Source organism: Amblyomma americanum, chromosome 3 (genome assembly GCF_052857255.1).
Source record: "Amblyomma americanum isolate KBUSLIRL-KWMA chromosome 3, ASM5285725v1, whole genome shotgun sequence".
NCBI lineage: Eukaryota > Metazoa > Arthropoda > Arachnida > Ixodida > Ixodidae > Amblyomma > Amblyomma americanum.
Genome location: NC_135499.1, coordinates 205,354,997 through 205,367,759, shown reverse-complemented (window position 1 = coordinate 205,367,759; position 12,763 = coordinate 205,354,997).

Below are 12,763 nucleotides of genomic sequence, written 5' to 3'. Positions count from 1 at the left end.
ACATTTTTCACGTCTCCGCGATTCAGAATAGGTCAACATTAAGTGGTTTAAATGCATTTGTCGCGGTAGTCAAGCATACTATAAATAATTCTTAATTAAGCAGTTGACAAACGTTTGTAGGCATTCTCTGAAAATACTAAAAACCAAAGGCGCAGCCAGGGAATGGGCGTAAAGTCAAGAAAGCGCCATCACTGGATTTTGTGAGATCAGACGATATCAGAAGAGTGGCAATTATAAATGTTCACTGTACTGAAAGTAACCTGCGGGCACACATAGAGAGTTTCCTCACTCTCATTAAAAATAATGTCACGGAATCTATGCTGGTCTTTGAAAAGAAATTCCACTTTAGAGATACCGTGCCCTGTAACATGTCCAGACGGTCTACTTCAATTGCTCAAAAAGGTAAAGATATTTTGAGAACGTAAACCGAGAGGAATAAAAGAACAAAGAAAAGGAACATTAGAGATTTTGGTATGAATTTTATGAGGAATCCTTCCTGCTGCATCTCTTTCCTCATCAAGTGCATGCTAAACCGCGTGTGTTGAAGTGGCTTCGCAGTTATAATACAGCACAAACAGACATGAACACCGCCCGTGCCTGCTGCTGCTGCTGCTGCTGATGTCCTCAGGCTTAATGGCACATACCCACGGCTGGGGATCGGCTAGCCGTGCTCTAACTATGGAGACTTTCCTCTCCTCCAATGTTCAGCACCATCTTTCATGCCAGAGCCGGAGAACAGTATTGCTTGCGTGCTACAAACTCTGACGTCACAGGTGACTAGACTGCTAATGCTAAAGGGGCAAAAAAGTGAATCGGAAAATTATTAACTACAAAGTACGAGCTCTAGTTTTCTTAATGTCTTCACAATGTTTTAGCCTTGCTAAACGGGTTTCTGTCCTAGAGCAACACAGATAGTACGCGAATATAAATAACTTCAGTGGAATAAGAAATGTCACTGTCCAGAACTAAAGGGCGGCAGTGAAAACTTTTAAGCGGGTACTGCCGTCAACTCGTTAGTTCTGGCGTTCTCAGTAAGTATTTTGATCTGATGATTCTCATTCGAATACAGTATGTTTGTGAGAAACACGAGCAAACTACATATTTACACGTTAATGTGCGGTGGGATTCTGCCGACGAAACACGCAGACATTTGTTTCAATTTGGCTTTGGTTTTATAGGGTTTAGCGTCCCAAAGTGACTAAGACTATGAGAGATGCCGTAGTGGAGGGCTCCGCATACTCTCGGCCGCCTGGAGTTCTTTAGCGTGCACTGACATCTTAAAGCACACGTGCCTCTAGCATTTCGCCTCCATCGAAATTCGATCGCCGCGTCCGGGATGGAACCCGCGTCTTTCGGGACAGTAACTGAGCATCATAACCACTGAGCCACCGAATTACAGAACTATGCCGGTGGATGCAGTCAAATTCTCTCTACCTTTCGATTTATACAAAAGCTTCGCCACGAAGCATTAATATTAAAATATCCACTCACCCGATCATCTCGTAACATACTGTGTCTAGGTCCAATATTGCGATGCTAGCATAAATATTTCCTGCTATGTCGGTCAAACCAACGAAACCAGTAAAGTACATTCATAGGTTTTGATCATTGTAAGCCCTTTACCACGATGCCCTCACCATGGAAAATGTCAAACTCAAGTGGGCATCACAAGAGGGAAAGAAGCAATAATGAAACAAGTAACGCAGGCTGGGAACATCTGCGACATAGTGGGGATACGTGAGATTATCTTAAAAGCAATTTGTCCAGCAACTCTGAAGGGTGGTGGGAGAAGCTTACGGCTCGCCAAAGTTTGCCCCGCTGGCGCCAGCTTCAACAGATCAAGCAGCACAAATCTTGAAAAGTCTAGGGCAGACAGGCACGGCGCAAAAAGAAAAACCCCACACTCCTTCCACAATCTGTTACACCTGCAATCTATCACCACGGGCCTGAGTTATTAAAACGCCTACAGCAGAGAACGGACTTGAGGCAACACTTACCCCTACCTTGTTGTCTCGCTTCAAACCATGCTGGGTCCTTCTTTCTTTTTATTTCTCTTTTCCATTTAAAGTAACGTTCAAACGGCGTTTCATTTGACGAACGTCATTTTTCATCAAGATACACGTTCCCAAACCCGTTGTTTTCTTGTCATTCTTTGAATCTGCTGTCGCAGAGAGTCTTGTTTGTCCCTTAGTGCCGCAATCTTGGAAGGTTCGTTGTACGGACTTCGGCAATATATTACGTTAAGTCACTAAACTACAATGTGAAGCAAAAGCTTTGGCCATGTCCAATAATCCTTTCAAGAAAGATATCTCCTTCACAGAACACTTTTAACTTAGTGCGACGTCGCTCATTGCAGGAAAGTACCTTGAAAGTCTATTTGTCCGGTCCGGATTATTAAAGTGTCACTGCACTCAGTGGGGAACGTTAGGTATAAGAACAGCCTTGATGTTTCGGTTTATTAGGAAGAGCGTGGACTTCTTTGGCGGTCACAATAGCCATCACTTCATGACATATGGAACAGCTCAAGAAACTGAAGCAGCGTTGGAATATTTCATTGAACGTTTGCAGTGCGTAGAGAGGCAGGTTTGCTTTAAGCTTTTGAATGATTTAGTAGAAATTATTAAATGCACCATGTTTAGCCATTTGGCATATTTTCGTGCATCGTAAATAACGTACGCAGCTCGTATAGCAAGAAACTGCTTGTAGTTGCAGACGTTACCCACAATAATTAGTTATCTATTTTTATTCCACAAAAAAGGCAAGCTTTGCATACAGGTCTTCCATCGATGAGACATAACTGATGTTATGCACAGACATTCTATGTGAATTTTATCAGCAACGTTATTGTCGACTCCATTTCAGGAGACTCCCTACTCTCGTTGGCTGCTACAGTTACATTTCAACTTCTTCTATATTTTGATTACCGATCATTTATGTTCTCTGTGTACTTTCCTCACTGTTTTCCTCCTTATTCACTACCATCATTAATTTTTCGAACAGCAGAAAACTGGACGGGTTGGTGCAGATTCATATTTAGCAGCGCGAAAAAATGAAAATAAGAGTAAAGACATAACACAATTTTCACAGGCACTTAACTGTAAACCGATTTTTTTTAATTTTATAAGGCACAAAATCCAAACCCCCCCCCCCCCAAAAAAAACACTCTTTGAAAATTACCACCGGTCATTCTTTTCTTGAAGGTTAGAAGTTCCCAAGAAAAGATGTATCAGTGCCTCCCAGCCTGCTTCACGACACACACCGGCTTCGTTTTTGATCAAGAATTTCTCTATCAACTCCCTACATATCGGACCACTGTGGGCTTATAAGATGATTGTTCTATCTAAATGAGCAAACAGCCTTTGCAATCTCTGCAATGCAAGAAAAGGTCGGAAGACACCGCACTTTTCAATACCTGCTGTGTTCTTCTAGCCGCTGATTAGTACACCGGCTGGTCTGGCCGATGTATTTCTTAGCGTATGAAGGCGGGACATTGAGTACTAGTCTCGTCTTGCATACGGCAAGCCTTTTTCTTTGACTACTTTGCACCCACCCCTCGCACTGTGATATTCACTGTCTCTCTTACTACGCATAGCCCTAGCTCCCTGGACAGCTTATTTTTTGCGATGAAAACACACCGGTTTAAAGGGTTGCCAGCAATATACGGAATGCATGTCATTTACAACGGAATAAATAAGCTGAGCAGGGTATGTATACTGCTGTGTGCAATAAGATAGAACGTTAAGATGGCAGCGCAAGGAGGGGGTGCAAAGTAGCCCAAAGAAAATGACTTGTCGAATGCAAGGAGTGGGCAGGGCACATTGTTCCGCTCTATGCGGCAATAAATACATCGGCCAGATTCGCCGGCGTATTAGAGCGACTCGCAGAACACCGCAGGCCCTTGAAAGGTGTGGTGTCTTCCAACCTTGCCCCGCATTCCAGCCCTTGCAAAGGCTATTTGCGTCATATGTATAGAACAAGAGTCTTATTAACTCACGGGGATCATATATGTAAGGAGTTGGCAGAGGCATTCTTGATGAAAAAAAGAAGTTGACGTGTGCGTCGCTCGGCTTTCTGTCAGCCTGCTTGATAGTGAGAGTTCTTTCCTTAGCAAATTCACACACTCGAGGAGATACTACAGAGAGCTGTCTTGAATGTGTGTTTTGGGGGGTTTTTTTTGTACCTTGTAAAATGAAATGACAGCGCCTTCTCTGCATGCTCAAGAGTGATCTCCTTACATTTTTCTTTTATAGGAACTCTATATACTTTCATTTTCTGTTAATATAACATATTTTGATAGTTGAGGACCTGTACTGCATTACGTCTTCAATTTTGTCTTCATTTTTTCGCGCTGGTAAAATATAAATTTATTACGCATCTATCACTTTTGTATCGTGTGCATTACATATTATGCTCACAATGCTCCCTTTATTTACGCGTTATCATTGCTACCAACACAAGCCAAAAATCTGCCCGCCTGCTGTTTTCACCCAAATGGACATATAAGACGGTCAGTATCACCCACCACCTACCTCGCCCTCCAGAACGCTGTGCCCGCCGATCATCCACTGACTTTCAACCTCCAGATGTCTCCGCCCAAGAGAAGCCGACGCAGAACTGGAACAGAGAAAGACGTCGAAATAAAATTCGAATACCCAACGGGAAGGCGATCATTGAAAAAGCGAAATGTATACAACCAATACTGCTCACGCATTACTAATTCATTGAAAGCAGTAATTCGCAGTCGTCACCAGAATTCAAACCTTCCTTCAGCATTCTCGTACTTCGCTGTGCAGGGGCTTTATAAGCATGATGAAATTTTGTCAGCATGACGCCAGGCATGAAACGCTGAAGCTGAACGCGACAACATGCAGTATGCAAACAAAACTAGAGAAGGCGTACGCAGGCGCTCGCGCACTGCCATTAATTACTCCTCGTCCGTATCGTTTTCACTTATCTCACTTTCCGCAGCGTGGCACTTGTCTCGCATCGCGCCTGCGCCGTGTATAATTGATGGGACGTAAGCAATTAATGGCGAACCGCGTCGATACTCCGCCGCCCAGCAAGTTCACCGAGTTTAATTTGTATACGTTTACCCTTCCCGCGTAGCCCCTTTATGCTTCCCCAGAGTGTCGCTGTGCTTCTGTTGTTTTTTTTTAGGAAGCGCGAGAGCAGCAAAAGGCTGAAGAGATATCGAGTGAAGAGAATGTGAAAACTTACGCCGTAAATCGACCAGAAATTGAGCACGTTCTTTTTAATCATTCCATAGGTTTTCTGTGGGTGGTGAAAACTGAGGTTAAAGTGTTCCTGTTGCTGCGATGGTAAGTTTCTGACAGTCTCATAATTTCAAATGTCTTCAACTATGCGTCGTAGAGTTATTATAGCGGAGTATTAAAAAAACGTGTTTCGTTTCATTACACCGATGCCTATTTTGGTGGCTGCGCAAACTTGCAATACAAATATTTCCGTGCTAAAGCCTTGCCTTTTCTTCCTTCTTTAATGTATAGAGCTAAAAAAATAACGCATTAACGCATTTACAGCTGAAGTGAATGACAGCCTTTCTAGCCGCACTTGTAAACTACAGCGCGAAACATTGTGAAGATTTGTGCAGAACCTATGACTGTCCCCAAAAATGTAGGCTTAAAGTTTACGTTTCCTCGCCGTCAAACCTTCCGATAAAGAGGGCGCGCGCTCTCTTAACGTCGCTTACTTTGTAACAATTTTCATTCTACCACGTTCTTTGTGTCCGTGCTGCAGAGGCTCCTCGGAGCATGTTCGTTAACGGCACGAAGTTTTTCTCAAGAGTCGAACCGCAAGAAAAGGTACAGCAGCTGAAAAATCGGGAGCAAATACTAACACCAAACTTTATCCCGGGATCATTCATTTGGCCGCGAGCCCATGAAAAGTTCCGCTTGTAAGGAGCCATCGCTGTCCAACGGGACATCTCGGCCTCGACCCTTCCCGAGAGAGACTGAGGGGGGGGGGGGGGGGGTGGAGGGAGGTTCACATCTTTTGCTCGAATGACCAGCCGAGCCACGAAGCGGGACTCATTCATCAATTGCTGGCAAGGAGAGCGAGAAGGGATGGGCGTTTGCAGCGAGGGGGGAAAAAAGGGGCGGACGACCAAAAGGGAGCGAAACTGCCACTGCCCCGTCCCTGGTTCTACTCGCAAACCGTTCGCTACTCTTGTCCGGGTTTGCTTTCGGGCTTTGTTGTTAATTTTTATGTCTCGCCTTGTTCTTCGCTGATGTTCTGTATAACCGAGTTTCTTCCTGGCTATCGAGGCGCATTTTTTCATTCCCTCGTTGCAGACTGGCTGTTCTATTTTGAAGCTCGTTGTTCCAGCCACGGCCTGCGCTCTTCACATACGACCGAACTATGACGAACGCCCAGTGGACCCATGTGACACCGCCAGAGGCGACTTTGGCAATCAAATCTGGACACACGAAAACTAAAGCTGACCGCTCCGGCACGCGTCAGTGGGGCTGCCGGCTGTCTTCTGAGAACAGTGGATGCCGGGACTCGTAGTTGGGGAAGTTACGAAATATGGAACGATGAGAAAATGACGCAAGAAAGTACAGCTTGCCCTGAGGCGGTCCGCTACGCTATGTGAGCCTCGTCCGATTCCGACGTTAATATGTCGTGTGACGAGAAAAAGTTTGGCCTGTCTTTGGGCAGCGGCCAAGCATGTCATGTTTGCCGTCCTTAGTTCGTATGTAGGTGATAATCTCGGCCAGAGCCGGTAGCACTGTACGAACATAGCCGGGTAACAGTCCTCTGAGAAAGTCAGTGGCCAACACAATGGACACCCAAAGACAATCTGCGCAGTCTAGGCGGCGGCAAATGTAAGTATTTATGCTGCCTGTGTGTAGTGAAAAAAAAATGAAAGAGAACCATCGACGCAACCTCAGTCCCGTATGATTTTGAACATTGCTGCATATATAACTCATCCTTTGCGGGCAATGTGCTGGTATGCACGCCATGTATGCACATAATATGTAAGTTTTACACATAGTATACCTTCGTGCATATGTAGCGAATATATACGAGCATGGTAGCACATGCTTCGATACATGCATGCAGCAGGAGCTGAAGGACAAAATACGGGTGTTTTGGCACTGGGAGAGAATATTCAGCGTGTCTACCACCCTGGTACACGTCGTCTTGCAATGCACAAAAAAAAAACAACACATCAGAATTACGTGAGCCCTTGGCACGAATACAGTGCAATGCACAACAACTAAGCTGCAGAGAATCGCACATAAGTTCTAAGGAATTCCCACGTGGAAGAAAACACGACTACAGCGTTCGCGTAAGGCGGACACGGAAGTTTGTTGGCTTTTCGACTTGTTTGCATCGGTGGTAAAACACATCCTCTTGCCTTGTGAGAGTAATACACAAGAGATAAAACTTCAGGGTAGGGCCGGTAAAACAACTCCTCTTTACACTTGCGAATTCCGTCGTCGCCTTTGGCGAGTTTCTTTATTTTCTTAAGACTTTTGCACACGCATGTGCAAAATGTTTCGGGCGCTTTATGCCCCACTTTTTTGTTCCGCGAAACAAGAATACTTCTGAGCTTTAAAGAAGACACTAGCCTTTTCAAGCAGTACTTCTTAAATCTGTAGAAGGCACTAACCTTTTCAAGCACTGGTAGAGGATGGCAAATTCTTCTTTGACTAAGAGTGACCACGAGCAGTTACCGACATAACTGTTATGCGACAGCGTTAAGCTCCTGTTGAGGGGAGAAATGGCTGTAGTTGTCGGCTTTGCCGAGTGAAGAAAATCGCGATAGGTAGAGAAAGTCATGATGTCCCACTTTCAGCTGTAAAATAAAAGTGATTAGAATTTGAGTTATATTGTGATTACAGGTTGTAGCATGACTTAGATGTCATTATGGCATCTAACAAGGTAAAGTAAATGAACTACATTTAAAAAATAATTGGGTGATTAGGCATCAAAAGCATGACCCTTAGGCTCTGCATCAGGAACGCTACCCCTAGGCAATTGGTTTATGGGGGTTTTAACGCCCCAAAGTGACTCGGGCTATTAGGGACGCCGTAGTGGAGGGCTTCGGAAATTTCGACCACTTAGGGTTCTTTAACATGCACTCACATTGGACTGTACACGGGCCTCTAGAATCTCGCATCCATCGAAATTCGACCGGCGCGGCCGCTATCGAACCCGTGTCTTTCGGGTCAGACGCCGAGTGCCATAACCACTGAGCCACCGCGGCGGCCCCTAGGCAATTGATGCACGTTAATTCTACACGGTTAAAGAGATGCATTGTGCGTCTTGTGGTGTTTCACATGGTCTATTATGCTTGCTGACGTATGCTAACGAGCGTGTACTTAGAAAGAGGTACTAATATTTAAAGAAAGCAGCAAATAATGAGTAACGCTCTCGCGTCATACCCTCAAGGGCGAGCTTAAGTGTCCCCCTCATTGTGTAAAGCTAACGTCGGCTGCGCCTTATTATCATCACAACCACACTAGCCAAATGTTCGCTGCTTCAGCAACGAGCGTGAGTGAAAATTCGCTATTCGGCGTTCCCTACAGGATGGTCGCTTCCGTTTTCCGTCGCTCGATTCCCCGCGATCCCGCACGCCTCGTTGTTGTTCCGCCTGATCCGCACCAACTAAGATCGACGTCCGCTCCGCCCAGCCTCTTTCCCGCCCAGCCTCTTTCCTTTTTTCCTTCGCCCGTCGCATCCGCGCATCCGCTTTATGCCGCCTCGCTCCTGAACGACGCGTCCGACACCGAGGACCCCGGAGCTGGGGGTACATGCCCGAACTGCAGCCGCCGAGCGCTGCACGCACAAGCATGCAAAGGAGGAGGAACGAGCGCACGCGAATAATAAATGAATAAATGCGGGAGGCTATAGAGATATGCAAGCCGGAACGATGCGAAGCGAGAAAAATAATAAAAAAAACGAAAGGAAGAAAACAAAAAGATGCGGGGATTTCCAACGTCGCGGAACAGCGCCAGCCAGCCTGCCGCGCATTCTTGGCTGACGATCCCGACAAAGCTGACTTCCTCTTCTTATCTGTGTATCGGAACCATTTTTTTTTTCCGGGAACTTCTCTCTTTCTCTTCATTCTGTTGTCATGCTTCTTCCTTGCGTACATTTTATTTGCACATCCAAACCATATGCGGCTCCTTTGCATGTGGAGCTGATTTCCTTTAGAAATAGGCTGCACGCACGCACACTCACACGCACGTACACGCACGCACGCATGCACTAAGGGGAAAAAGCACCATTCAAAAACCATACATCTATGTACAGAAGTGAAATAAATAGCTACCACGCAAATAAATACGATTATTCCAGCAAAAGCGATCTGAAAACCTATATTTATTTATCATCTTACATCTATCAAAAGAATTTCTCCAAAAGAAATAAAAAAGCCAAAGGGGTCACTTTTATTTCTCGGGCTAGGACAAAACGTGTGTCCAATAAAACCAAAGATAAACGTAAAAACAGGAAGCAAGCGAAAAACATTATCATCCCGTAATGGGACAGGAAGACCGCGGCGTGCTAGGAGGGGAGATGCCAGACGCAGATTTGTTCGTAATGGAAGATGTGGAGAGGACAGTTGGTCGTCAAAGCGAGATAACCAAAACGCATCCTTCAATTCGGAGAGAAGCGGTGCACCCAGAGCCTGGGAGGGGAGGCGAGAACACACGGCTGCGTGATATCTCCTTCACGGGGGAGGGGGCAGCCGTGAGGCTTTGAGAGGGGACCAGGGCGGCGGGTGGTGTTCAGGAGACGAGGGTTGAAAGCCAAGTGCCCGAGGCCGTTGACGCCAAAGAGCGCGGCGCATCGCATCGGGAGATAGTTTCGCTTATTTATTTTTTTCTGTATGCGCACTTTTTTTTTATGTGTTTGCCTGGCGAAAGCTTCTTTTTTGCGCTGCCTCTAATCATCGCTCGTGCTGAAGCCGGGGCAGCGAGAATAGGCAATGGCGCCTGGGTCTCATTCATCAGCTGTGCAACGATAGGACGCCCACTCCTCCTTGGAGCCATTGGCTGACAATGCGACGCCCCTCGCGTGCAAGGATGCTACTTTTTTTTTTCTCGCAGAAGCATACAATGAACAAAACAAAGATTCGCCAATCAAATGCTATATTTTATGCACGCTGTTACGCAGGAGAACGTTTGTTACTGCACTGTTCTTTACGCTAACAACAGGATTAACGAAATAAGTTGACTGCATTTTCGTGAATTAAATGGGTGTGAATCAGATGATAGTCCTCGTCCTATTAGAAGTGTGCTTCTTCTGATTCTTTTTCTGACAACCTGCCCGTGTGGACTGTGGGTTCGTTGTGCCGGTTAGGAGAAGCCAGAGCTGACTGACAGCTCATTCAATTGGGATAACGCAATAAATTAAAGATTAGTTTTCTTTAGAAAATTTCACTATAATTATATCACTTCGGTACGCCAAAGCGCGTCAGAACACGACAATAAAAAACACCTAAACACTTTTTTTTTTTTGAGCGAGTGCTAACAATGAATCTGAAATTGCGCGATGTGTCGAAGAAAGTGTGTTATTTTATTCGCAGTCAATTCTTGCCTCGATTTCTAAAGACAGCTTGTCTCAAAGAGTGGTGTAAGATACAATGCTTGCATGAGCCACTGTGCGGCAAGCATTTCGTACTGAATTAGGTATCGATTTTCCGTCAATAAGGGCATGTGCCGCAAAACGGCCACTTCATTTTTTCGCTCCGTCTTAGGGGTGCAGCGCTAAAATTTGTCTTGTGAAGCCCTACCGCTCCCGCCATTGTTTCGGTTTCTTTGTTCCAAATTATGCATCGAGGTCATTGTAACGTCGCGTAAATAATTTAGTCAATCATTCTCAATTACCCTGCATTACCGTCTCAGCCAACAGACACGCAGAACACTGCCCCTCTGTCGCCGACATCCACGACAAAGTGTCGAATGTGAAGCCAGGGCAAAGTGTCAAAATTTACACGCTCAATGAAGAATAATTCCGGACCCAAATGCCGAGGCAACGGCGCAAGCCGAAAATTTGGTCGTTCATCAAAACGAGTCGCAAAACAAAAGTTATAAAAAATAACTTCAAATCTGTCAACCCAGAACGACGCTACAGGGCGCGGGATAGGCGTATGGGGAGTACCGGGGGAAATGCGGGGTTTGGCCAAATCTCATTGGCTGCGGGGAAGGTTAAAAGCCCCGCGCGATGAGCTTTGCGTCGGGCGGGACGCGCATGCTTAACGCAGAGATTGCCTTCTTCTAACTTTTTCCTTAGTTTTTGCTCTCTTCTTCAGTTTATATTTTTTCACACGCTTACTTTGGGTTGCAAAAGTAAGGCTGGAAAGGCGGGGAGGGAGACGAAAGCAGTAAAACAACCACAAGGAAAAAAAAAGAAAGAAGAGCAGATGCTCCGATGAGATTTAGATGCGCCTTAACGTTCCCCCCTGCCGACGACCTAATGTCGGTGCTCTGAGAAGCAGAATAAAAGAAGCTGGGGCGATGGTTACCAAGGTTAAAGTACAAACGAGCGCTCTCCCACCTCCGGTCGTGAAAAGCTTACACAACAAGGCTGGCGCGTTCAGATTAGAGAAGCATGCCGCCAGCTTTCGACATGGCTTCCGCCAGATTGGGTTGCCGGGGAAAATAGCTGGAAACCGCTTGCTTCATAATAGCTTGCCAGGAGGCAAAAAAAAAGCGCGGGGGCGGATCAGGAAGGCTAGTGGGCAAGAAAATGAAACCACAATGACGTCTGGCTAACGGGGGAAATTGATTAATATTATGGTTGATTTAATTGAAGGCCGTCTGAATGAAAACTCTGACGGCGGGAGTGTGAGCGGCCCAGTAAAGGTGCGCGCGCGCGAACGGGTCGGGGAAAGTGATGAATCTTAGGCCCGCTCTTTTGTTTCAACGCCTCTCTTTCACTTTTCGAAACATCGATCATCTATAACTCTGAGGACGGCTGAAAAACACGCAGGTAAATTTTATCACTTTGTTCTCTTTTCGCATCGAAGAATTTCCCTAACGATGACTCTTTGTCGCCGCCACTAAAGGGTGATGAATTTATTTCGTAATGTAATGAGCCAAGGGGTCCTATACCGTTAGTCGCTGTGGAGGTATCTACCTAGTCACATTGCGTTTAAATCAGATGGAAAAGAAGTGCATTATTTAACAACAACCCATTGTTTTAACACGACAGCGATAAACTCCGCGTTACCCAGAATATCCGGCGTCCGTGTTGTTGGTGATGTGATAAAACTATAGGGTGGCGTAAGGTGGCCCAGTTGGCCACCCGCCGAAAAACGAACTAGGTGGGCCGCCTATGTCTCGCCTCCTTGTGGCCTCATCACAACCTGCCCACTGGATTTTGAGCAAACTGACCACCGTGGCAGGTGTCAGTCAAATCAATGATGATCGCGAGAGGTTGAGCTGCAAGAACAACCTGGGTCGCACAAGCCCCACCGGTGGCAGCAGCTGCCGTCGCAGGGTAGTGGCGCATCCCTTAACCGCTGCACCACTGCGCACGGAGTGGTGTGAGGACTCCCAGGGACCTGTGAATGCAAAGTTGGGAATGAACAATTCCACATATATGGACAACATTAATCCATTAACACTATCGCATCTTATCCTTGAGGCGTAGCTTAAATGTCGGCTCTAATTTTTTAAACACCTTTGTTCGCAGCGCTTTGCTGTCCGGGGACACCGCCAATGATCCAGTAAGGCAACTTTTCTGCTGCTGCATAGCACAAGACTGGATAAGGAGTACACGAATTGCCGGG